The 27999-nt window shown below is 40.3% G+C and overlaps 1 protein-coding gene across 3 annotated transcripts in view; it reads left to right on the top strand.

Moving 5' to 3' along the window:
* The window catches only part of TBC1D32 (TBC1 domain family member 32), a 661976-nt gene that overhangs the window by 368603 nt on the left and 265374 nt on the right, over positions 1-27999 (top strand). The window lies entirely within an intron of this gene.

Here is a 27999-nt window from a genome sequence, read left to right on the forward strand (position 1 = left end):
ATAGTGCAGCATTTTCATGAGAACAGAACCAACAATTATGTGATGAGGATAAGCCTGTTTTATAGAGTTTCAAGAGGACCACAGTACTTGATGTGAGGTGAAATACATTGGGTAATATTAGAAGCAAGGGATATTTTAACTGTGGAAAGCCAAAAACGTTTCCATTTTGATTCTGATAAAGGGCCATGTAGGACAGATTCCCAGAACTGCTTTCTTCTTTTTACAGTCCCTTCTACTACTCTGAATGCTAATCATTTTGCCCTCATGGTTTAGCCACTTCCTTTGAAAATCATACTGATCTATTTTTTCTCTTACCTTGAAGTGGTTTCCTAGCATAAATGTTTGTAGCCATACTACAGCTTCTTTTAGTTTAGCCCACTTTTTTCTGTACAAAGATTATCACATCCTGCCTTTGCCTCCTTAAGGTATGTCCCCATTTTAATACAATTTGGACGTTTATATGCTTGGTTAGACTATTCTTTCACTGCTCTTTTGCCCTCCTTCTCCAAATGGATTCTTCCTCTATGGTCTTTGTGCTAGCCTTAGCAGTAGAATCTAGTCAGTGCCAGAATATTTTGCATTAATTAAAGAGACAGCACAGACTGTGCATGCTTAAGATCAGCTCATATAGTGTTTATCAGACATAGATTAAGCTGCTTTTGGACAGTGCAAGATCTATCTTGTAAGCAGAGGCTCTCAGGAAATCATCCCCTCAATTGCAGACCCCCTCCCCCCCCCCATACACACACTAATAGGTAAGAAATGATAAGAAACAAGAATGGAGTCATTCAAGGTTTATTACTCAAATTTACCCCATTCATCGCTGACCCTGTGTGGCTAGTCAGATAAAACTAAACAGAAAATATTTTTACCCCATACAAGATTTAGATTACCTGAATTTTAATTGTTTTAAGTCATTAAGAATTGAAGTCCTATCAGGCTGTATCTTCTCTCTCTCTATCTTGTGTTATATACACTTTCAACAATATACCTAATAACCCTGTCTCCTCCTGAAACAAGAACAGTGCTCATCTAATACTTATAATTTTTCATCTATTTATTTCATCCTTTTATTTTATAAACTGTATAAATATATTTTAATTCAATGTCATTCCTATTTAAAAAACACCCAACCATCCATTCATCCATCTAAATTCATACTCAGCCACATACAAACCATACAACCAAAAACCCCATATGAACCCCTTTACTTATTTTAAATATAACTTTTTGTTACCAGGGCAAAAAGCCCTTACTCAAATGATCCTCTAATCCAGGGGTGGGCAAGACCGGTAATCAGGCCATGCTTTAATTTCTTAATTAATTTTTCTATGTCCGGATTACCTCAGAGCGAACGAGACAAGGTGTTAGTGGTAAATTTCAGTGGGGTAGGGGGAGGGGGGGGGAGGTGAGCAAGTGGCTTGCCTTCCCAGGAGGTCCGTCCAACCACTACAGCCCAGTGTGCCCCTTTCTTGGTTGCGTGACTGGGGGGAAGAGAAGAACAGAATTCACGATACAGCAAAGATTGGAAGGCAAATTTGGAAAAAATAGCTCCACCTTGGGCAAGAATGTACAGATGCCATCCCTGCTGAACTTGCCTATAAGGAGAGGGCCTCAGGGAAGAAGTTTGGGACTTTGCCTCTATCTGCTGGTAGGGGGAAGAAACTCACTGTGAAGACTGGTCTGTCAGGATTTGAGGAAAGAAAATTAGCAAGGTACCTTATTGTGATTCAAAAACCATGAGAATAAATCAAAATGTACTTAACTTATGAAAAACATTCTCCACGCTGAAGCAATCTTTAACTTGTATAGATAGTATATTTCTTCAAAGTTATATGAATCTCCATGTCTCATATAACTTTGAAGAAGTATATTATTTGTTTACAAAGGACTGCTTTTACACAAAGGACTGCTTTTACAAACTGCAAGTCCTCAGAAAACTAAAACCCCTCCTTTACTTCACCGACTTCAGGACAGTACTCCAATCCATTATACTATCTAAGCTAGATTATTGCAATTCCCTTCTTCTCGGTCTCCCCACTAATACCATCAAACCATTACAGATGGTACAGAACTCCGCCGCTAGAATTCTCACAAACTCTAACAAAAGAGACCATATCACCCCAATCCTTCGTAATCTACACTGGCTTCCTATTAAACACAGGATCCTCTATAAAGTACTCACAATCATTCACAAAGCAACATACAAACTAGCTCCTATCATGTTAAGCACTCAACTTCAACCTCATACATCTTCCAGACCAATTAGAAGCGCATACAAAGGCACACTTCATGCCCCTCAGGTAAAATCATCATTGAGTAAACGAGCACTTTCTTCAGCAGGCCCCCACCAGTGGAACGCGCTCCCCCCAGATCTAAGACTGGAACCAAGTCATCAGAAGTTCAAAAAAAAGCTAAAAACCTGGCTTTTCCACTAAGCCTTCCCAGACTCTTAATGCTGCCCAGACGAGAGGATAAACCCAATTTATGGGATTCCTCACTGAGTTTTACTATTCTGATTTTTTAACTGTACAAAGATTTTGAGTTCAAATGTTTCTCTTACTTATATTGTATTTATACTGTATCTATAATATATTTTAATATTTCTATGTTAAATTGGCATTCTGTTCTAATGTTCCATGTAAAGCCCCTTTCTCTATTTTGGGCATACCATCATTTTATGTAAACCGGAGTGATTTGTAGTCCTTACAAGAACTTCGGTATATAAAAATTAAAATAAATAAATAAAAAAATATTAAAAAAATGTTAATTAAAACCTTTCATATATATGATATGGCGTTTACATTTGTAGACAATAGGTGTATACTTTTTTGATTCATATATATCTAGTACCCTTGACCTAGTTTATTTGTATTTTAAATCCAGAAGAGTAGTCAGGGTTCAAAACCAGGGACAGTTCCAGAAGTCAAGCAGAGATGGACAGACAGACAAGAATAGGGGACCAAGACAAGGAAGGAACAGATAAGGCAGGGCAGAGTATTGACAGGGAGATATGGCAAGGCAAGAACAAGGAGATAAAGTGACAAGGAATCATGACAATAACAAGGAGGCAAGGCACAGAGACAATGAAGCAACATGCACTGCAGGAGTAGGAGGACCTGCGCTGAAGCGCCAGCTGGGAGCACAGCTAGGGTTTAAATACCCAGCCGCACTGATGTGATCACACTCCTTATAAACACATATACATTGCACATGCTATTGGACCCCCCCCCCCCCTTTTTAAAAGCCAATCACACTCCACTGACACCAATCATTCTTTCCCCAAACATTAAAAAACATCACAACCTCACTTTAATATGACATCAATAATATTTAGTCCTAGTAATGCTCCAGACTAACAATTCCTAATATTGCTTATATTGCCTAAAAATAAAGATGAATATAAACAGTAAATTTTTCTTAGCAACCCTCTTTTTGATTTCCAAACATTTATTCTTTTGGGAATAAAAAAGAGGTTTGGGAATAAAAAAGAGGGTTACTAAGAAAAATGTACTGTTTAAGTTCAACTTTATTGATATGGAATATAAGTAATATTAGGATTATTGGTGTCATATTAAAGTGGGAATGTGATGTTTTTAATGTTTGGGAGAAGAATAATTGTTATGAATGTAGTATGATTGGTATATATATATATATATATGTATATATATGTATATATATATGAATAAGGAATTAATAAAATTGTTCAGATTTGAAAATGTGTTTGAATGTTTCACAATTGATTTAGGGTTGTGCAAAACAATTATATGTGAACTGTTAATATTTTTCACATATACCTTGTAATTTGGCAGTTGCCAATATGGTTTGTTTTGTGGAGAAATGTTAACTTATTAAGTGTTTCATTACTATTAAACTTGGCCCCTTAATAGCATATTACTATTTATATAGCATTAATCCTTACAAAAGTTGATTAGTTTGTTTTCAGCACCCAGTAGTTCTTCATGTGTACAACTTGAGGGCAGTAGAAGCATATGTAGCTGAACTGTAAGATAATATTGGTTTTGAGAAACAATATAAATAGTGTATCACATTTCATATATAGGAAGTATTTTTTCTCTCGTGAAATGTTTACTATATTTTGGTTGTGTAAGTGTTTAATATGTTTATAAATCGAATCAGACTACAGTTTGGTACTAAATGAAGTTTGTTTTGGGTATAAAACTGAGGCAGTGTCAGGGTCTGATTGGGATGTAAGTAGTTATGAGGCAACATTACATATCTTAAGTAGCAAACCCAGGTTATGCAGAGCCCCTTGAAGAGAGTACATTATCCCTGCACTTCACATGCAGCAGTTTAAAATCTCCTCCTACAAGCAGCACCACCTCATTCATTCTTACCTTTTGGATGTCTTTGACTAAATCTCTGTCCAATTCCTCCATCTGAATCACTGAGTTTTGTAGATCAGCAGGATATACCGGTAATTGCTCTTAAATAAATAAGCAAATAAATAAATATGTCTGTAGACCATCCCAGTGTAGATAAAAGTGCCATTGCTGCTTTCTGAGATGGCCTGCAGCACTTCTTCCTTTCCCTAGGCATTTAAGTTGTTTTTATATTTTGCTTTACATAAAAAACTACTTTTCACCATTTTCTGCCATCCCTATCCTTCCTAAACATATTATAGCACAGTAGTCATGCCTCTGTGAGAGAACAATATCCCAGTCTAATTCTGCCGTGAAGGCTTGTAGATATGGAATATTATTGTTTATATTACAAGCATTTGTACTAGTAGCCCTCTAGCTATTTCTCCTTGGCTTGCCTATACTCCATATAGCCTCATTCCTATTCCCGTCATCTACCCTGTTGCTCAAGAGTAGACTATTAAGCTTCTCACTTTTGTGATTTTCCCCACATTTTGATTGCAGCTAGGTAGAGTGCATCAAACTAGATCAAGTACATTGTACAAATCTCATCTTTGTGTACCTTTCATCACTCCAAATCACATCAAATCTTCTCTGATGTCCACTGTGATGTTCGTTCCTCTCATTGTGCATGTAAAGCTGCTCCCCAAAACCTAGGCCACCACCAAAACCTCACCCCAGGTTACTAGTTGTCCCTCCTACAGTGGTATAAAAAGTAGACTAATATTTTTGTCTACCTAGAGTCTCTCTTTCTCTCCCTGAAACGGGATTTGCAATTTTTATCGCAAATCTCATTTCGGGTATAACACCAGGAAAAAAGAGGTAATTATTTCCGGCGTTAAAACCCGTGATGATGTGTGTTACGCTATCACATGCACACCTTATTTTAATTTACTGTGCTCTAACTCTGCTCAAACACCTCCCATTTGGGAAAAATTTAAAAATTTGCATATGCATCTCGCGATGCGTTATTTATCGCAGGCACTCATGATAAGGCTCTAATGCAATTTGATAAATGACCCTGTTAATTTGTTTGTCAAGGATAGAATCTGGAATTCATCAGCTTCCATTTGCCACCTTCTTCGGTGAATTCTCTGGTTAAGCTACTTTGAATACATTTTCATCTGCTGGTGAAAAGATAGAGGTTACTGTTCGAGGGACTTCTAAGGAAATTACAGTGGAGCTTGTGTGGCATACATTAACATGACTTGAGGCTTTGTAGTTACAATGGATTTACATCAGTTTATTACTAAAGTTGAAGATGCTGTACTAAAGAAGTGATTAATCTTGTTACATCTAAAAAGTTATTAGAGACAGATTCTTATATTATTTATATATTGATATTATATGGTTTATTAGTTAAGAATCACTTGTAAAATTGAAAATTCTGAAAATGTTAAATAATAATTTGCATTTGGTACATTTTCCCAATCTGACAAATGTTTCTAGACACAATCTTTTTCAAAGTGCCATCATTGGTGAAAATAAATTATCTTCCTTCTACATTAAGTAATAAGAAAGCATTGTCTCTAATAATCTCTATGATATGTATAATTGAAAGTACTACTGACTCTTTGGGGCTTATGCAATAAACTTTAATGTGCATTATATGGCCATCTTGTGCAAGCTAGAAATAGCATGTCATGTTCTGTGACCTTAAGGTGCACATTAAGGGGATAATTTAGTAACAGCTTACATAAATTAGACAACAAATACGTGCATAAATTACACCAATTTTCAAAGGAACTTTCCCTTTTGAAAATTATCCCACCAAAACTACTAATAATAACTGTTAAGTTGTGTGCAGAAATTTGTAAAGAAAACCTGCTTTTAAAGATACAAAAGTATGTGCATAAGTATAAACCCCTCCCCCTTTCCCATAAATGTCTCTGCTTAGTCCATGTAAACGTATGTACAACCATGACATATCTGCTTAAGTTTACCCACATAGCTCTTTAGCAATTTTCTAAAAGCTCATTCCTCTTTGTCCTGCTAGACCAGTCTAGATGCATGGATTTATGCTCCTTCACCAGCAAATAGAAACAGAGAGCAACTGGTTTGTTGACATTACCCTATATAGGGTCCCGTGCTGATATCAGCAATCCAGTATTCTGTCTCTAGCAGATGGTAGGCTAGCATATCCCTGCTGTTGTCTGGTTTGACTGGACAGAGTAGAAAATGAAAAGGATTGACTGTTCCTGGGGTGACAGACCTTTAGGGTTTGATCCTCCTACGGTTGAGCACTCAGAGGTAAGGGACTTCCATGAGTGCAGTAGACTGTGCCCTGGTCTGGAAGCTGGCAGGTTTCTGAGCCATCCTTTGAGCCCCCTTTCTCCATTTCCTGACATAATTTGCTTGACTCCTTCCCCTTCTTCTCCCATAACTTCGTCATCTGAGCAAGCCATGCTAAAGTTTTTTTTTTTTTTTTTTAAAAGAAGCATCATTTAGCAAGGTAGCCAGTGATACCAGGCTATTACAATGATCAGGCCTGAGAGTGCAGGGAAACTTAGAGCAGTGAATACCTCTGGGGGCAGGGATTTTAATAGGAGTGATAGCATCAAGGGACTGTGATAAGTGCATCAGTTTGTGCACTTTCCTGCCATATCATCCCTAGAGGAAGTGGGCAGTGCTGCAGCTTTTCAGAGGAAATGAGGAAGTAGATTCTTTGGCTGACAAAGCAGGAGGCAGGGTGGCCCATCCAATGCATTTTTCACCAGCAGGGTTAGTGCCATGTCAAGAACTGTGACTAAAATATAACCACAGGCCTGCATGAGAACTTCAGAAATGGGGCATCCAATTAATTCTCTGGGATCTTCTGATAGACAGACTCTTATGGTAGCTTGAAGAACTGAATTGATAGGGGGATCCTTGGCTGCTCGAGCTGTTAGCATCTCAGTGTTTGCCTCTCTTTTTTTTCCTGGAATTCATTCCTTATGCACAAGGCCTTCTTGATGAAGCATGAAGCATTGAGCAAGTGTGGGTGTGGTGGCAGTTATGACTTTCCTCCCTTTCCCAGCAGTGGATGTGGGCTTGAATTTTTAAGGAAGAGGTCCAGGTGGGATCTGGTGTGGCATCTGGAAGAGGACAGGTCCTCACATTATGGCATTTCTGGGTGATCCCTTAGGAAGGAGCAGCGTGGAAATTTCACAATCAGTCTAGAAGAACAAAGGTTCCCTTAGAGAAGAGGATCAAGCCATTGTTATCAGGCAGTTTAGGAATGAAGAATCCCTGCCTTCCTCTCCCCCCACTATCCCAGTTGTTAAGTGCTTGTGAATGTTGAGCATCTGAAGAACAGGAGGAGGAGGTGAAGTTCGAAGGTGACCCTGTCATGGTAGGAATGAGATAGCCTACCAGGGCTTTTTCCTTACATGAGGTGATCAGGGAGTGATCAAAGGAGATTGGGATTCTGTATTATCCACTTTAAATTAGGCAAGACAATGAGTAAATTGTATCTGCTTCAGGCAGAGGAAAAAGAAAATACACAACCTGGGTGGATGCTTCAGTGAGGGGAGGTTACAAGAAAGATCATTATCTCGGTAGAAGGACGTAGGATTGGAAGACTGAAACCTTGATCATGCAATTTTTTGAGGTGCCTGTGTTGGTCTTGCAGGTAGTGGTCTGAGGTGGGTATATAGCCAGAGCCTATTTATGTTGGTTGCAGCAGATTCACAATGAAATGCTGGAAGCTTCAGTGATGGACTTGAAGAAAATGAGTCACTGGTGAATGAGATCAGCCTTCCTATCTCCAATCTGGTAGCCCCTGTGCTGCTTTGGAGGAGAAAAGTAAATTGCAAGGAGAACATCAGATAGATGAGGAAAGAAGAAATTTTGTAGTTAGGACCTGCCCTCAAGATGATATAGTATCCTCTCACACCGAGAATACTAGGATAGGTCTCCAGGGGCATGTGCCCTGGAGAGAAGGGTTAGGATGGCCATTATAATTAGTGATTCAATTATTAGGAATGTTGATAGCTGGGTGGCTGGTGGACTTGAGGCTCGCTTGGTAACTTACCTGCCTGGTGCAAAGGTGGCAGACCTCACGAATCACATAGATAGGATTTTAGATAGTGCTGTCTTGTTACATGTGGGTACCAATGACATAGGAAAGTGCAGAAGGGAGTTCCTGGAAACCAAATTTAGGGTTTAGGTAGAAAGCTGAAATCCAGAGCCTCCAGGGTAGCATTCTTAGAAATGCTCCCCGTTCAAAATGCAAGACCCCAGGAGCAGGCGGAGCTCTAAAGTCTCAATGTGTGGTTGAGATGATTTATTTATTTATTTATTTATTTATTTATTTAAAAACTTTTCTATACCGTCGCTAAGTTATATACCATCGCAACGGTTTACAAATAGGCACATAGACTAAGGTTAGTAAACCTAGGATATCGTACATTCTAACAGGTGACAATAAAGTTCGGTTACAATTTCATAAATAAAATCATTATTTGAGTAATGTTGGTCAAGTCCAGGTATATTATTGAGTTACTATCTCTTTGAGATATTACTTCTTAAATGTAGGATTGAGTAAATTCATTCTCATCTGCATTACTCTGTACTTTCAATCTCTGCCCTCCACACTCTTTAGTGAAGGCTTTTTTAAAGAGCCATGTTTTTAAATTTTTCTTAAAAGTTTTGAGATTATTCTGTAATCTGAGTTCAGGGTGCATCGTGTTCCGTAGTATGGGCCCAGCCAATGATAAATCCCTTTCTCTCACTTGGGTTAATTTTGCTGACTTTACTGAAGGGATTGTTAGCGGAGGTTTCTTTGTGGATCGTGTACTCGTAAGGCTGTGTTTAGCCAGTCTGCTTCTTTATCATATATTAGTTTGTATATGGTACATAAGGCCTTGTATTTTATCCTGTATTTGATGGGTAACTAATATAAGTCTGCTAGAGTTTCGGTTATATGGTCCCTCCTCTTTTTTTCCGTCAGTATTCTGGCTGCAGTATTTTGAAGTATCTGGAGTGGTCTTATCGATGTGTGGGAGTCCTAGTAAGAGTGCATTGCAGTAGTCAGTGCTGGAAAAGATAAGTGTTTGCAATACTGTTCTGAAGTGGGCGGGTGTGAGTAATGATTTCAATCTTCTGAGGACCATAAGTTTTGCGTAGCCTTCTCTTACTTTTATAGATATGTGTTGCTTCAGGTTGATTTCTGGGTCCATTATTACTCCCAGATTCCTTACTTTGATGGTGCAAGGAAGAGGGTTTTAGATTTGTTAGGAACTGTGCTTCATTTTGGGGAAGGGAGGGCCTTTTCCAAAAGGATAGCCTCCACCTTAACCAGAGTGGAACCTGGTTGCTGGTACTAACCTTTATAAAGGAAGTAGCGCAGCTTTTAAACTACATGATAGGGAAAATCTTATAGTCACTCAGAAGCATATCATTCAGAATGATGTATCTTTGAAGGATATTAAAAGAACAGGGAAAATTGGGCATCCCAGTAGAAAGGTTGCAATAAATGCCAAAGATTACCATGGAATAAACAACTCATAATAAATTTGAGGTAAAAAAAAACTTGTGAAGGAGTCAGTTGGACCATTAGATGATCAAGGGGTAAAAGGAACACTTAGGGATGATAAAGCCATAGCAGAGAGACAAAATTAATTCTTTGTTTCAGTATTCATTGAGGAAGATGTAAGAGATATATCCTTAATACAGAACCAATCAGAGCAAGAGAAATTGCACTCCAGCAATTCAATATCCACACATCCAGGGAGATGCAAGAAATTAAAGAAGGTCCAATTTAATTCATAAATTCAATAGTAATATTTTAATTTTTCAAAACTGGCAGCTCCATTGCTCATCTGTCAAAAATACAGTTCTCAATAGGGTCCCCCGACACGGACCCCATGTTTCGCCGAACAGGCTGCGTCGGGAGGGATAACAGTTTCAGTAACTAAAAATAAAATCAAAAAATAACTTTGAATTATTATACAGACAAGGACCAGAAAAATGGGAATTTACCGTAGCATATTTTGCCGATAAACATACCTTGTAAATGACAGCACAGTCTAACATTTCATACGGCAAGGAGAGCGGGCAGCTGAGATGGAAGCAAACTGAAAAATGGCATGAAAATTTAAACCAATGAAAGGGCTCCAAATCATCGCTGTACCAGCCAATCCAAGATGGTGAAGGAATAATGATGTGTAAAACAAAAAATACAGGTAACAGGCAATCAGAATAAAGGAATAAACATTTAAACAAAATATTGCCACTCTATTTCAATGTTCAGACCTTTAAGGACCAAGCGGTCTAATTTATAAATCCATTTCTGCTCTCTGCATATCAACATCTCTGAAAAGTTGCCACCCCGAATCGGGGGAGGCAACACATCGATCACTAAATACTTTATATCAGATTCAGAATGAGCACAAGACAGCCAATGGGATACCAGGGGTGCAGACTCACGACCATTTCTGATGCTTGAACGATGTTCAATGATCCGAGTATGGACTGAACTAAATGTTTTGCCTACGTATATTTTTGGGCATGGGCATAGAATTACATAAATCACCCCTTTTGTTTGGCAAGTAGAAGAAAAATTCAACTGATATTTAAGATGGGAAATCTGATGTTCAATGATGGTTGTAGGTAGTACGTGAGGACAAAATGAGCTGTATTCGCAAGGTTGATGGCCAGAAAAAATATTCTGAGCACCTGGCAAGATTGGATCACTCAAATGTGAATGGACCAAAGTATACTTAAATTTCTTCCTCGACAAAAAGAAAATCTAAGAAGACAATAAAAAAATGTATGTAAAGATAAAATGGGCCAATGACGACTTATAATGGTATTGATGTCTCGTACGTGGATAGAAAATGGCAGTATACAATTTATATACCCTTCTAACGTCCAAACTTGAGGAATAACAACAATTCATGATCTACATAGAGAGGGCATTTAAAAGCTCTGTGAAGGACCCGTTGATGGGTACCGTCTTTCTCGAAACCTAGATAGCATCTACTTAGCCTGAGAAATAAAATCAGCCCTCGAAGAGCAGAGCCGCTGAATCCTGAGTAGTTGCCCAATAGGAATGTTCATCCTTAAAGCAGACGGGTGATGGCTCTCAAATCTTAACAGTGTATTGCGGTCAGTATCTGCGAAAAATTGAAGTAGTAAACACTCCATTGGCAAGAGTGGCCCATACATCCAAAAAAGCAATGTAAGATGAATTGATGGAAAAATTGAATTGAAGATGTTCATTACAGCTGTTAAGCCAGACAAAAAATAAGAAAAACTGAATGTCAGTACCAGTCTATACTAAAAAAATATCATCAATGTAACGATGCCACACTGGAATGAACGATGACCATGCAGAAGGGTATATAAATTCTTCCTCAAATTTATCAACATAAAGGCAGGCGAGGCTGGGTTCCATAGTGGCACCCATCGCCGTCCCTTTCATCTGTTGGTACATAGTAGTCTGAAATTGAAAATAATTTTGGGTAAGTGCTAAACGTGTAAGAGTTATCAAAAAAGATGTAGGGATGCGGACAGGGTCAGGAAGGTGATCAAGAATATCTTCAATCAAGGATAAAGCTTCTTCCTGGGGAATGTTTGTGTAAAGTGAAATGATGTCCAAGGTAACCAAAAACATGGAGTAACTGGTGGGGGAACATTGTCCAAAATGGTAATGAAGTGACTGGTGTCTCTGACATAGGACCAGCTTTTACACACTAAAGGTTGCAAAAAACCATCAACAAATTGTGACAAAGGTTCCAGAACAGAACCTATGCCAGAAATAATAGGACGCCCTGGAGGGTTGTGTAAAGTTTTATGTATCTTGGGCAAAATGTAAAAAGTTGGAATCTGGGGAAAATCTACCTGTAAAATAGTTGCATCACGAGTGGTAATTTGATGTAATTCCAATGCTTGTTGTACAACATCTTTAATGATCTTTTGTAATTCAGGTGTGGGGTCACAGAGTAAAGGAACATAAAAGGTATTATCTGATAATTGGCATGTCACCTCATCTATGTATCTTTCTCTGTCCAACACCACAATACCACCCCCATTATCAGCAGGTTTGATAATGATAGATTGGTCATTCGTAATCAACTTAATGGCTGCTTGTTCTTGCTTAGATACATTAAAGTGTTTTACCAAAGGTCTTGAAGGTAAACGTTGAATGTCAGATTATAATTTTTCAAATGTTGCTATGACTGGGTCCACTGGTCCTGGTGGAAGCCACCTGGAGTTTTTACGAACTAAGGATAAATCTGTAATAGGAGGAGAATCCGCAATAAAACATTTGATACGAAACATATGAATAAAGCGGTACAGATACACTTGTATGTTAAACGGGTCATAGGAGATAGTAGGGACAAAGGATAATCCTTTCTCCAAAATGGAAAGTTCAGTCTCGGATAATTGACATGAAGAGAGGTTAAAGACCAGACTAGCTGGCTCAGATGTTATTGCCAGGGATTGCTGATTAGTTGTTGGCATGTATTGCGGGTGGACCTGGATGTTTGAAATGTCTGAGGTCGTCCTCGAGTCAAGGAGTTCCAAGACAGCTTCCCAGGTTGAGGACGTTCTAGATAAGGTTGCTGCTGAGATGAGAAAAATGTAGAAGATGATTGTGGAACTGATGTGCCAGCAGTTTCTTCCTGATGGGAAGTAGAAGCAACCTCATCCCCAGAGGAGTCATCTGAAGAGGAGTTGGAAAAACATTTTTGTGTGTTGTACGTGAAATAGACATCCATGAGTACACAAATCCTTTTGAGTAATCAGCTTCGTACCTCAAAACTTTTTTGTATTTTGCAGATTTTAAATCACTCCTGAATTTGTCCAGATTTTGTCCAATTTTGTATGCATATTTTCTCTCATGCATATTCAGTTTGGATATCCTGAAAACCCAACTGATTAGGGGGTCCCCAGGACAGGGTTGGGAACCACTGGTTTAATGGGACAAAGCTAACATGGATTTAGCCAAGGGTAGTCTTGCTTCTCAAATTTGCTACATTTTTTGGAGAGTGTAAATAAACATGTGAATAAAGGTGAGCCAGTTAATACAGTGTATCTGTCTGGATTTCCAGAAAGCATTTGACAAAGTCCTTCATGAGAGACTTCTTAGGAAATTAGAAAGTCATGGGATAGGGAGCAGTGTCCTATTATGGATTGGCACCTGGTTAAAAGATAGAAAAGAGAGAGTATGGCTAAATTGTAAATTTTCCCAATAGAAAAAGGTGAATAGTGGAGTGCCTCAGGATCTGTTCTGAGACTGATGCATTTTAATATATTTTAAATGACCTAGAAATGGGAACAACAAGTAAGGTGATCAAATTTGCTGATGACACAAAATTATTCAAAGTCAAATCAGAAGAGGATTACAAGAAATTGCAAGAAGACATTGCAAAACTGGGAGACTGGGCATGCAAAATGGCAAATGAAATTTAATGTAGACAAGTGCAAAGTGATGCAGTTAGGGAAGAGTAACCCAAAATATAGCTACAAAATGCAAGGTTCCACATTAGAAGTCATCACTCAGGAAAAAGATGTAGGTGTCATCATTGAAAATACATTGAAATCTTCTGCTCAATGTGCAGGTAGGGATTATTAGGAAAGGATTGGAGAATATAACACATGGTACCATATGCCTCTGTATCACTCCATGGTGCTACTTCATCTTGAGTATTGTGTTCAGTTCTGGTCACCACATCTCAAGGAAGATATAGCAGAATTAGAAAGGGTACAGAAAAGAGTGACCAAGATGATAAAGGGGATGGAACAATTCCCCTATGAAGAAAGGCTAAAGAGGTTAGGACTCTTCAGCTTGGAGATGAGATGGCTGAGGGGAGATTTGATAGAGGTCTATAAAATAATGAGTGGACTGGAATGAGTAAACTTTAATCATTGTTTTCTCTTTTGAAAAGTATAAAGAGCAAGGGACACAAAATGAAGTTATTGGGTAATACATTTAAAACTAATAAGAGAAAATATTTTTTACTCAATGCATAATTAAGCTCTGGAATTCGTTGCCAGAAGATGTGGTGAAAGCTATTAGTATAGCTGCACTTAAAGGTTTGCACAAGTTCCTGGAGGAAAAGTCCATTAACAATTAAGGTAGAGTTGCAGAATTCCACTGCTTATTCTTGGGATAAGCAGCTTGGAATCTGTCTACCACTTGGGATCCTGCTAGGTATTTGTGACCTATCTTGGCTACTGTTGGAAATAGGATACTGAGCTTGATGGACCCTTGTTCTGACCTAGTATGACAAGCCTTACGTTCTTACGTTCTTATGTTCTTAATTTCTTATTTGGGCCATAGCTAGAAGTTTGGTTTCAATTGTGGTGGTTCGCTGCCTCCTTTGAAAGCTCAGCTGGCCACGCTCCTGTTCAAAGCGAAGTTCCTAATTGGAAAGGATTTTGACAAGTTGGTGATGGATTTAGATTAGTCTAAAATGTCTAGGCTTATGGAGGATAAGCCCAATTCTCACCCCACTCCAGCCAGGTCGCCACATCTCACAAAAGATATAATTGCGATGGAGAAGGTACAGAGAAGGGCTACCAAATGATAAGGGGAATGGAACAGCTCCCCTATGAGGAAAGACTAAAAAGGTTAAGACTTTTCAGCTTGGAGAAGAGACGGTTGAGGGGGGATATGATAGAGATGTTTAAAATTATGAGAGGTCTAGAACGGGTAGATGTGAATCGGTTATTTACTCTTTCGGATAATAGAAAGACTAGGGGGCACTCCATGAAGTTAGCATGGGGCACATTTAAAACTAATCGGAGAAAGTTCTTTTTTACTCAATGCACAATTAAACTCTGGAATTTGTTGCCAGAGGATGTGGTTAGTGCAGTTAGTATAGCTGTGTTTAAAAAAGGATTGGATACGTTCTTGGAGGAGAAGTCCATTACCTGCTATTAAGTTCACTTAAAGAATAGCCACTGCCATTAGCAATGGTAACATGGAATAGACCTAGTTTTTGGGTACTTGCCAGGTTCTTATGGCCTGGATTGGCCACTGTTGGAAACAGGATGCTAGGCTTGATAGACCCTTGGTCTGACCCAGTATGGCATTTTCTTATGTTCTTATGTAGGAGCCAATTCCTTGAGAGTAAACAGCTTTGTCTTGGGGAGTTTGTGAGCAGACATATTTCTTCTCATCCTGGCTATCCATTTCAGCAGGTGCAGTCCTGTCGATGGGGAAACAGGCAGCAGAGATGGGGGTCCTAACAATGTCAGTGCCATCAAATCAACTTTTTGAGGATTTGAAGGCCTAACCTCTTGTTGTGCATATAGGCAGTCAGTTGGCAGGTTCTTACCAAAAGTGAGTCTGTATTATATTGGACCATTGGGTCCTTAATTGGAAATGATTACATCTTGTAATTTTTCCATCCTTTTTCAGATGCATCCAGTGCTGGTGACAAAGTGGGTCAGGGAAGGTATTTCATTTACTTTGTGGTCACCAAAAAGAAGGAAACGTTTGCCCTATTCTAGATCTAAAACAAGTGAACAGAAGCTGCCGACCATGGCATTGTATACCTCACAGTCCCAGGCCCAGAGCTGTGTCCTGCAACCTGCTGTCGCTTCCCTGCATGGCTGTTGGTATCCTGCTCCTTTGCTGCTTCCTGCTGCTCTGAGTAAGGGCCTATAACAACTCACCAGCTTTTAGGGCCAGCTCCCAGGATTTCCTGTGGTGTGACTGATGACATTAGCTCTGCTCTAACATAAAGGAAGCTCATTCCTCTGGGCAGGTACCTGAGCAACAGGTTCTGTTTCTTCATTCCCCTGCATCTGGGTGTTCCTGACTCTAACTTCCGATTGATATCCGGCCTGGTTCTTGACCTTGCTTTTGTCTGTTACCTGCCCTGATTCTTACTTGTCTCCTGCTTCTGAAAGGACTCTGCCTACCTCAGCCTTGCCTGCCTGACCATATCTCTGCCTCAAAACTCTTTACCGTGCCTGGGTTTTGTCTGTCAGCGATCCCAGGATCCACTCTTCGAAACCCACGACAAAGAGTTTTCCTCTTTTGGATAGAAATCATGAAGATGTTCCTGATAATGGTGAGATGTGGGAGTTTGAGTTTTTTTGGATTTTTCTGAAGCATATCTACATATCCCCATCAGGGAGGTTCATCCACATTTTGTGATACTAGGGAGCCATTTCAAGTTCCACATATTATTGTGCAGTCCAGCTACGGCACCAAGGACCTTCTTCAAGGTGTTGGTGGTGGTGCCAGCAGCACTATGCCAGGAATATCTGTAGCTGGATAGTTGGATGATTTAGGCGAAGTTGGTGGCAGAAAGTTGCAGTTCCATCGCCAAAATGATTGCCTTACCTTAGGAGTTGGACTGGGTAGTGAAGTTTTGCCAAGAGCAAGAGTTCATTTTATCCTTGAAGTATATTATAATCTGTCCTCTTCACTCTGGTTGTCTAATTAGCAGGTTCTTACTGTTCCATCTTTTCTTGAGTTTTGATTACAAGATACTAGAGCTAGAGCTTTTTATATAGTGGGTACTAATTTATTGAACAATTTACGAATTCTAAACAAAAGAATCCAGATATTGGATGTATTATCTAAATATTAACAAAAGAAGCCACCAATGTTAACAGGGTTCTTATTTGTTTCTAATTCTTTTAGGTGACTAACACTTTTAGAAGTTTGGACTAATTTTTGTCTTTTTCAATGGACAATGAATGGAAAGGAAAGCAGATTCAAAGTTTGGTGGATCAAGGAAATGATAGTTTAGCTTGCTTATTTATTTATTTATTTATGAGCTTTTCTTTACCGACATTTATGAGCTTTTCTTTACCGACATTCGGTTTACAATGAACTGAAAAGGAGGAAAATTACAATAAACGAGGGGAGGGGAGATTGGGCAGGCAAGAAAAGGGAGAAGAGGGATGGGGAAAGGAGATAAAGGTGGAAATAAAGGAAGGAGATGGAAAGCAATAATAAACTGAGTAGAAGAGGAACTGCGTACCAGATAGGAACTGAATGCAATAGGAACAATATACATCTTATATATCACTATATACATCTATAAACATCTTATCCGTGAAGGCTATATTGCTAAGGGGATGTCTCTTTCTTGAGGCTTTCAGACAATTTAATTAGGACTAAAGCTTTGTCTCCACTTGCTGTCTTCAGTGGAGATCTGTAAGGTGGTTACTTGGGCATCCTTGCACTCTTTCCTGAAGCATTACCTCTTGCGTGCACAAGTCTTATAATTTACCTCTGAGGGTAATAAAGCTGTTTTTGTGGGTAAAATGCTGTAAATGAGTGTCATAGGCAAATTAAGCTTTACCGAGCCTACATGAAATAGTGTGATATACGTGCCACACCTACTTTTTCCCTTGGGCTTAGGAAAGGATATTAATCTGATACCTATCATGAATCTGGTGTTATAATTTTACTGTGCATGAAAAGTCTTCAAATCCCTCATCCCTCTGAAATGAAAGGACCAATACTTATGGGGTATTTCTTCATCTATCTCCCAGCACACAAAATGAAGTGGCAGCATGCCCTGATATCCCTCCTACCCGCTGACACTGAAAGGAAAGGGGCCTTAGAGCTTTGATATGCCCCCTATCCATATAAACAAAGCACAGGGGCTGCATATCCAGACATGCCCTCTCCCATTTTGCATGGAATGTTCCCTCCCATACATTTTCACTGTTGTTGACTTTGGTCCCTTGATGATCGGCACATGATAGAGCTGGCTACCCTCCCACTCTCCAGCTGATACTCTTTAGAATGGTGCTGAATGATCTCCCACATTCTCATACATGTCAGTAGATACCATTTTAAAAAGCGCCAATTGTGGAACAGAAGGGTGACCAGGGAGCCAATATTGCAGTAGTGAAATGTAGTTGAGAAGGGGGCCCAAGTGGAGGTTAGCATAGCAGGCTGTGAATGTGGGAAGTCAGAATTCAAATTCTGCTGAGACTTCTTGTGACCTTGGGTAAGTTACTTCACCCTCCATTGCCTCAGGTACAAACTTAGGAGTTGACCTGCAGAGAATGTGTGGTATTTGAAATGCATTGTGTTATCTTCACCCCTGTAAACTTGGTGCAACACATGTATTCTAGTAAATTATGTACTAATCTAATAAGGTGGCTGTAGTGAAGCTGATTTGACTTTACATGGAAGCGTCCCAATGCTCCTGAAAGGGCCTGAGGGCCCTGAAGAATCTCCCTTCCCAAAGTCTTCCAAAAACCCTGGCGATCTTGAGATTTTCCCCCCTCCCATTGCACTCATCATTTGAAGTGGCCAAAATATATTTAAAATTATATTATTAAAAGTTTTGTCCCTGCTGCAGTCCCAAACCCCTCTTCGTCTTGGACCCCCCCAGACCTCCAGCCCCTCACAGTGGCCCACTCCCTCAACTGCCTCCTGTCTGGCCCTTACCTAGATAGCCTTGGTGGTTTGTGGGGGCCTGGGTCAGCTATTTTCAAAATAGCACTTGCTGGCCACATATTGACTTTTGACCTTATCATATGATAGGGACAATGGTATAAAATAGGCTGGCCAGTACCAGTTTGAAAATGGGAGTGCTGGGTCTGGAGCTCTAGGAACACTCTGGGCCATACTAGATCACAAGTTGTTCTGTCTTGGTGAGGGTCATGGGGGCTGGAGCGGGGCCTATGCCAGGGTCACAAAACATTTAATATATATTTTTTTCTTTTTACTACTTTGGTCACCTCAAGAGTGAGGAAGTGGGACAGTGATCTCTTGAGACACTGTCCCACTTCTCTTGGGTTTTTGAAGAATTTGGGGGTAAGAAGATTCCTCAAACCATTCAGACCCTTTAAATAAGGGTAGTACCAAAATGTAGGGCTGCCATTTCATGAAAATGATTTGGGGTTACTAAGCTGTGGTATTTTTCCCTATACTGTTTTACAGCTGGGGAAAATACTATGAGCTTCACTAAGCTGCAGTACTTGGGGGGGAAAATACTAGAATCTAGTAAATAGACCTTTTTAGATTTTGAGCCCTTTGGGAATAGGGACATTCCTATTGTACTTGAATGTACCTTGCCTTTATCTACTAATAAAAAGGTGTAAGCTAAATCCAAATAAATCCATATAAATTAACTCTGTGTGCCATGGAGAGGCTGCAGAGGTGGGTGGGAGGAGAAGGGAATTTCTTGTGTTAACTGGTCATATCAGTTTGAACCACTTTGCATGGTGGATTTGAACACTTACCATGTATGATAATAATGTATCAGCTGGTCCACGGCAAATGTGTTAGATTTTTAGTATTTACTGAGCTCCAATCAGCTTTGTCAAGGAGTGCCCTTGTGGCACTGGGCAATTGCTGTACTTTCCCTCCCCATCACCAACCACCTTAAAGCTAGTCTTGTGGGGACTATATTACTAATTATCCCGAATGGTTACAAATTCTGCTAATGAATAGAGATAATGACCTTTCCTAAATTTAATTAATACAGAGAATGTAATGATTTTTGTTTCATGCTAATTAATACAGATAGCATATAATCTGAAGATAATTGGTACAGAGAACATCAGGGTCTTTCCATTAGAGACTAAGAGACTATCTATCATTCATAGACGTGTCAGTACAATGGGGGCTTAACTCAGAAGTGAGATCAACTGTTAGTTTCTTCACTGAATAGTTAACCTTTAGCATTCAGTTTCTTGTTATTAGTCTTAGGCTGCTATTTTTCTGTCCTTTGCACAGCTTTATTTGTATTAACTTATCACTTATTCAGGATTATATGCACTGGCTACTATGGTCTCCTGCCACTCCGATTAGGGAGGTGTGGAAGGGAGTTTGTGAGAGGCTGCTGGGAGCGAAGTGAACAAAAGGGATGGGCCCCATGGTGATGACTGCTTTACATAATCCAGTGGCATTGACTGTATTAGGTCTCAGTAGCAAATATGGTGTCTAATTTTGGTTGCCTGGGATTTCTACATCCCCTCCCAAATATTTAAATTTAAATATTGCCTATTAAACAAGCACTATTTTAATACATCTATTAGTTTATAATATTTCAGAAACATGCATACATCTACTTCTGCCTGCATGACATCTTGCAGTTTGGGGAAGAGTAAAATAATGTAATTTGGGTGAATTGAGATACAGGGTGACAGTGACTGAAAACTAATTGAAAGGAAGAGCAGTCCAGTTCTCTGTTTCAATTTTCAGCCATTATTTCACAACAATACATCTTTCCTAAAGGGACCATATGCAGATAGAATAGATAGAATAATATATATACTGCTTTTGAAGAATTCCATTGAGGTCAGTGGAACCAAGGTGGGTTGCTCTGGCAAAACCTTTCAAATTTTCAGAATGATTGTAGTCTGCTCGTAGTTTTCAAAGTCCATTAACAAGATTGAGACATTTGACATCTCTGTGGAATTTAGAGCATATTTTGCAACTCATGAAAACAAAATGACTTTACAGATGGAATCATTGAGTTGTTAAATTCATTAGGAAACAGGATATTTCTTATAAAACTTACAATTTAGCTGTTATATTCTAGGTAGGGAGAAGGGGTTGTGTGAAGTAGAAAATATCACTAAGGCTGAGAATATTTTAGAATAGAAAATATTCATCATAGGCAACCATGGCACAAAGAATTACTGTGATAACATGGACCAAGGAGAGTGACATCTGCACTGGGGGGGGGGGGGGGGGGCTTCCAAAACCCTGTTGTGCAATGAAGGTGAAGGTGGGAACACTCTGTGTCTGGTAGCTAGCTTACCATTGGCCCATTTCATCTACCCCATTGGGTAAGTGGAGGATGATTGTATGTGATAGAAAGTGAAAGATGGTAAACTATGCCTGGGCAAGATGAAGCCAGAGGAAATTCTAATGGAGATTCATAGTAGTCCTAATTTTCAAATCTGTCATATAATCTGGATCAAGGGGTGAATAACTAATCAAGTCATCTACTAACTTTGAAAGTTTCTCTCAGAATAGAGGGCCTTTGAGCTGCTAAGTTTTATCTGGTATAGGAAATTATTAGAGGTCTTGGAGCCAAAATGATCTCAACCTTTTATAACATTGTGTAAACCACCTGGTGTTTTTGCACAGAGCTGGGCATGGAATGCTAGAGCCTAGTGAGCCCCTTTTGGTAAGCAGAACTGGCAACTTTGGATGAACCAAATGCTGTCAACTCATCAGACCACAGAAAAAGGTGTCGGTTGATATAGACAGCAGGACGTTGACTATGGAAGAGAAATCTGCTAAGCAATGTGTAACAACCAGCCTGTTTAATCAACAGTTCCTGAAAATGGATGATATCAGGCCCATATCGGGCCATCACTGTCCACAAGAGCTGTTGGGTCTAAACCACAGCAAGTAGAAGGCTCAGTGCAGTGGCCATGGAAGCCCAGTATAAGAGCCTGGATGGAGCTAACAGAGATTCAGATCTTGATATTAGTTTTATTTATTTTTTTTTTTCAGACCACAAAACCTTTTGCCATGTGGCTATAGTATCTCCTGAATGTTCCCTTCCATACTTTAAATGGGAGTCAAGGTAGGATTTCTTGACTAATGATTTCCTTCTTACCACCCTACCATGCAGGCCAGATTTATGGAGTATTTGTCATGGAAGCCTGCAACTCTTCAAAGTTGACATTGGTGGGGCAAGGGGTCCTAGTGAGCCAAATTCAAGATGACTGCATGATCCATTTGCACCTTCCTCCCCCACATGAAATAAGTATTTTCTGGGCAAAAGAGGCAATATTTGCCTGAAAAAGATGTAGGCATTTTGCCATCAACTTATCTGGCTTTCAGATAAGGGGAAGTTGTTCTATTATCTGCAACTATTCTCTTTAGTTTTTTCCTCATTACTGGAACATCTCCTATCTCGTGGGCCCAAGCCATGAGAGTGCAGTCCTGAAGCTGAAAATCAGATCTGTAAAATCTGTGCAGCAAGATTACCTGGCTAGCTCAGATCTCCGAAAACATCAATGTTAATCAAATTTACTGGAATTATAAAAGCTGCTTTTAATTGAGCAAAAGTGGCATTTTTCATAAGCAGTGCGTGATCCTGATGTCATCGAGCAGCAAGAAAGAAAGACTTGTGGTGGGAATAGAATGCCTCACAGCAAAGGCTTAGGAAAATAAAAGAGAGTCTCCTAACATAACTAAAGGTCAACATACTTTAATTTTGACGTCTGGAACAACTAGACATACTGCAGTAGACTCGGTTTAAAAAAAAAGGTGAAAGGAGGAGATGCTTCAATAAAATGTTCCCTAAGGGAAATGAGCTGTGTAATATGTTGGGTCTAATGACAAATATAAGCATTGAACGTGTTTTTATTTTTGGAAAGTGATGAATGGATTATACTTTAATGAATATTAAAGATGATTCTGATAAGAAGCAATGATGATGTTTTTGAGAGGGCAGCCAAAGAGTGGTACCTATGAAGACTTAAAGTGATCCTATTTAGTTAGGGGAATACTGCCAATCTATTGCTATACAAGATTGCCACCTGCTGTCCAAATAAATAATAGTTAATATTCAACTCAGATGAAAGACAGAGATTACAACAAGAAAAAGAACAGAAATTCAGGCAATATTTGTAAAATTGATACCTTGCGTAAAATATTTTGAGGTCCATATTCAAAAGACATTTAGACGGATAACTCACAATTTATCCATCTAAATGGGTTATACGGCATATTGAACCTCTTATCCAGTTAAATTATAGCTAGATATGTTGTTATCCGGTAATAATTTAGCCGAATATAAAAGGGGCATTTTGCTGGTGTTCCAGGGAGGGGTCCTGTTATCCGGCTAACTTAGCCAAATATCGGGTATATTCAGTTAACTTAGCTGCATAACTTTAGACCTGCTCGGAAGTAGGTCTAACGTTATCTGGTCTTGTGTGCCATACAACTTTAGACTTAATTGGATATATTCAAAAAATAATATATCTGGTTATGTAAGGTTCCACTTAGGCTGCAAAATGAAATTTTTTAAATTTTATCCCCCGCCTCCCTCTCACCTGAGTTGCAGAGGCCCTTCGAGGCCAAACTTGCCACCCTCCCAAAACAGCCCATTTAATGTTAAGCAAACATTTTTTGGACCGAGAGTCCTCCCCCAATGCCCACCACCTTCTACCCCTTCTTCCACTGTAGTTGCCTAGCAAGGGCAGAGGCATCAGCAGAAACACCAGTCCTGGATCGCGGGGCAGGGGGTAGAAGGGGAAGGGTTGGGGTGGGCATTGGCAAGGGAATCTGGAGCATGCAAGATTTAATTTTTTTAAGTGTAAGGGAAAGTAGGAGCAGGAGGTAGGGGAGGCAGAACTCTTGGCTCCAATACTTTTTTTGTTAACATTAAATGGGCTGTTTTGGGGAGGTGGCACTCTCCTACCAGACCTCCGACAGGACCCCTGCCCAATTGCCTTCAAGAAAAAATTCAAAACATGGTTATTCAAACTAGCGTTTCCAGAACCCGCATGTTAGCCAATACATTCTCACCATGGTCTCAACATATCCCTGCTAATTTCTCCTCGCAAGTATGGTTTGCTATAATTCGCTCTCAAATTCACTCTTATTCTCTCTAAACACACGTTCCCTCGATGAGGGCCACAGATACCCTTTGGTCTTGTCTCCCATGTCTTTCTTTCTTTTCAAGCCCTTTGCACCTCATCTATCTTCCTCTCACCCTTAATGCAAACAAGCCCAATTAACTGGATCGATCGCCTATTGTAACTTTATTGCTATGTAATTCAAATTGTTTAAGTTGTTGTTTAATTTTCATACTATGTTACTCAAAGTTTTCTTAGATGTTTCTTGTTCTATGTAATGCTTACAGGCAAGTTTATTGTTCACTGTAAACCGGTTTGATTTGTATCCTATGCAAGAAGATCGGTATATAAAAGCTAAAAATAAATAAATAAATAAGTTCCGCCCCCATAGGGTCTTTGCAACTTGGGTGGGAGGGAGGCGGGGGACAGGCTGCAAGGTGAGGAGTTTCTTTATTTTAAATGGAACTTTAACTGAATATATTCTTTTTTTGAATATATACAGTTAAGTCTAAAGTGATACGGCTAACCATAGACGAATAACTTTATACATAACCAGCAATATTCAAAAGAACATCTGGTACTGTTTAAAGTTATCGGGGAATGCTGCTGGGTTCAATATAGACCCAGGAACCTTTTCCTGGTTGGAATTCTTTAAGGGTCTGCAAACCTTTTTCCAGGTGCAATTGACGCCACCGATGACACAGCCACAGCCTCCACTAGAGGCCCTTCACAGCCTCCCAGAGACATGCCTCCTCCAGACAAAAGCCTAACCTTAGGCAACACGGACACCTCGGAGGAAGACCAAGACTCCCTGGAGGAAGGGGAAATCCCTCCAGGAATGGAACCATACCGAACCATGATGCGCTTCTTCTCCAAAGACGAACTACCAGACCTTGTGTCTGGGAGTCTGAGGGAGCTGGCCATCCCAGACACAAGCACCTCAGCGGAGCCAAAGATGAACCCTCTTCTGGTCGGCGTCCGTAAGGCTTCACGCCATTTCCCATTGCTGCAAGCCGTACAACAGCTGATCGAGCTGGAATGGAATGCCCCGGAGGCCAGTTTCAAGGGAGCATGGGCCCTAGAAGCCCAATACCCATTGGAACCCTCAGCCAAAGATCTCCTGGGGTTCCCCAAAGTGGATGCCATAGTCTGCGCAGTCACAAAGCACACCACCATTCCAGTCGAAAGAGGAACGGCACTCAAGGATGCCCAAGACAGACATCAGGATTCCATCCTTAAACAGTTATTTGAGGCAGCAGCTATGTCACTGCAGTTCGCTGCCTGCTGTGCCGTAGTGACACGTGCATGCTTGTCACAGGCCAGGAACACAGCCACGCCCATCGAAACATTAGAACCAGCAATATCCTTCCTCACGGATGCGACCTCCGATGTGGTGCGCACTTCAGCCAGGGGAATCTCATCCATTGTGGCAGCCAGAAGGCAACTCTGGCTCTGAAGTTGGTCAGCTGACACGACATCCAAAACGAAACTCACGAGAATGCAATTTAAAGGAACCCTCCTGTTCGGCAGCGAACTGGAGAAGTTAGCTGACAAATGGGGCGAATCTCCAGTACCTCGGTTACCGGAGGACAAGATCAAGAGAAGTCAAGGCCCCTCTCCCCGGACATCCAGGGGCAGAGGATCACAGCTTTTCAGACCATACAAGAATACATATCAAGCACCTCGGCCCGCAGGCAGGGGCCACTCCTTTCGGAATAAACACAACAAGAGGGGAGCCAGCGCAGGTCCAGGCCCCAGCTGCACCCCACAATGAGAATCAACAGACCCATCCACAGGAAGAAGCCATAGGGGGCAGGCTTGCCAGATTCGACCAAAGATGGGTCGGGATAACGTCGGACAAGTGGGCCCTAACCATCATTCGAAAGGGATATGTTCTGGACTTCCACAGCATCCCTCCAGACAAATTTGTGAAATCTCCCTGCCATTCCCTCTCCAAGAGGATGGCAGTGGAAACCACACTAACCAAATTGCTCGCCTTAAAGGCCATAACACCGGTGCCCAGGCAGAAGTGAAATACTGGACACTATTCCATCTATTTTATTGTCCCCAAGAAAGAGGGAATGAACTGTCCCATATTGGACCTCAAGTCGGTCAACCCGCTACCTGAGGGTACCACACTTCTGCATGGAGACCCTACATTCGGTCATAAGGGCGGTACAGCCAGGAGAATTTCTGACTTCCCTGGACCTGTCAGAAGCATATCTGCACATCCCGGTCCATCACCGCTTCCTATGTTTCACGATCCTGGACCATCACTACCCTAGACGCCGTAGCATGGACAAGGGCCCACATGCGACCACTACAATGCTCCCTACCGTCGTGATGGAACCCGATATCCCAGGACTACACCATCTGCCTCCATTTGCCGGCAGAGGTATGGACCCAGCTCCTATGTGGCTACAAGAAGACCATCTGAGCATGGGAGTAAGACTATTCCCACCGACCTGGCTCCTGCTCACCACGGATTGATTTATTTATTTAACATCTTTTCTATACTGTCGCTAAATTATATACCATCGCAACGGTTTACATGTAGGCACATAAATTAATCTAGGTGAATGCGTACTATAGTACATTCTAACAGGTGCCACAAAAGGTTCAGTTACAATATATCGTTAAAGACAATCAATTTTAGTGAAGTAGGTCATGACTAGGTGTACCTGTAAGGTACTGTTCACAGATAAAATTCATAGTGTTTACAATTACATTTATTGTGATATAGAGTTCATAGACTGTTATAATGCACATTCTTAGAATAGTGCTGTGTGCTGGTGTTCTTCTGCCTATTCCTATATATTTTCTATTGTCCATTCTCTCTCTGCTTCAACGGCAGGGGAGAAGAAAAACTGATACTTCACGCATATCCAGCATAGCTCTCTGCTTCAACGGCAGGGGAGAAGAAAAACTGATACTTCACGCATATCCAGCATAGCTCTCTGCTTCAACAGCAGGGGAGAAGAAAAAAGGATTCACACTCACAAAGCGGGGAGTAGCTGGCTTGTTACGGCGGTTACTACCCCAAACCAAATAAGCCTGATACTTCACTTTCAATGCATATCCTGCTTCAACGGCAGGGGAGAAGAAAAACTGATACTTCACGCATATCCAGCATAGCTCTCTGCTTCAACGGCAGGGGAGAAGAAAAACTGATACTACAAGCATATCCAGCATAGCTCCCTGCTTCAACAGCAGGGGAGAAGAAAAACAACCAATAAGGGCTGAACAACACAGTCTGGGTAAAACAAATAAGCATGGGTGTAGCTTGCTTATTGCGGCGGTTACTTCCCCTACTACCCATAACTAATCAAGCTTGATATTTCACTTGGTTGCAGCTCCATCACTGCTCTCTACATTAATGGTGGGGGTGGAAGGGAAATAGAACCAAAGAGCTAAGAGAAACAGATAAGTATGAGAAAAAAATGTGAAGCTTGCTGGGCAGACTGGATGGGCCGTTTGGTCTTCTTCTGCCGTCATTTCTATGTTTCTATGTTTCTATATATGTTTCTCTTTATAAAATGCTTGTTTAAAAAGCCATGTTTTTAAACATTTCTTAAAGGTTTTGAGATCTCTTTGTAATCTGATCTCTAGAGGCATTATGTTCCAAAGTGTGGGACCTGCTAAAGATAAGGTCCTTTCTCTCACTTGGGTTAGTCTTGCTGTCTTTACTGAAGGAATGGTTACGAGTGCTTTATTTGCTGATCGAAGTTTTCTGTGTGGGACGTGTACTCGTAATGCTGTGTTTAGCCAGTCCGCTTTTTCATCATGTATTAGTTTATGTATGGTACATAATGCTTTATATTTTATTCTGTGTTCTATGGGTAGCCAATGTAATTCGGCTAGAGTTTCAGTTATATGGTCCCTCCTCCTTTTTCCAGTTAGTATTGTAGCTGCTGTGTTTTGTAGTATTGAAGTGGTCTTAATGTTGTATTTGGGAGTCCTAGTAAAAGTGCATTGCAGTAGTCAGTGCTGGAAAAGATTAGTGCCTGAAGTACTGTTCTGAAATGATCTGGTGTTAGTAGTGATTTTAGCCTTCTCAGGATCATGAGTTTTGCATAGCCTTCTTTTACTTTTAGCGATATGTGCTGTTTTAGATTGATTTCTGGGTCCGTTATTATTCCAAGGTTCCGTGCTTTTA

Source organism: Rhinatrema bivittatum, chromosome 3 (genome assembly GCF_901001135.1).
Source record: "Rhinatrema bivittatum chromosome 3, aRhiBiv1.1, whole genome shotgun sequence".
NCBI lineage: Eukaryota > Metazoa > Chordata > Amphibia > Gymnophiona > Rhinatrematidae > Rhinatrema > Rhinatrema bivittatum.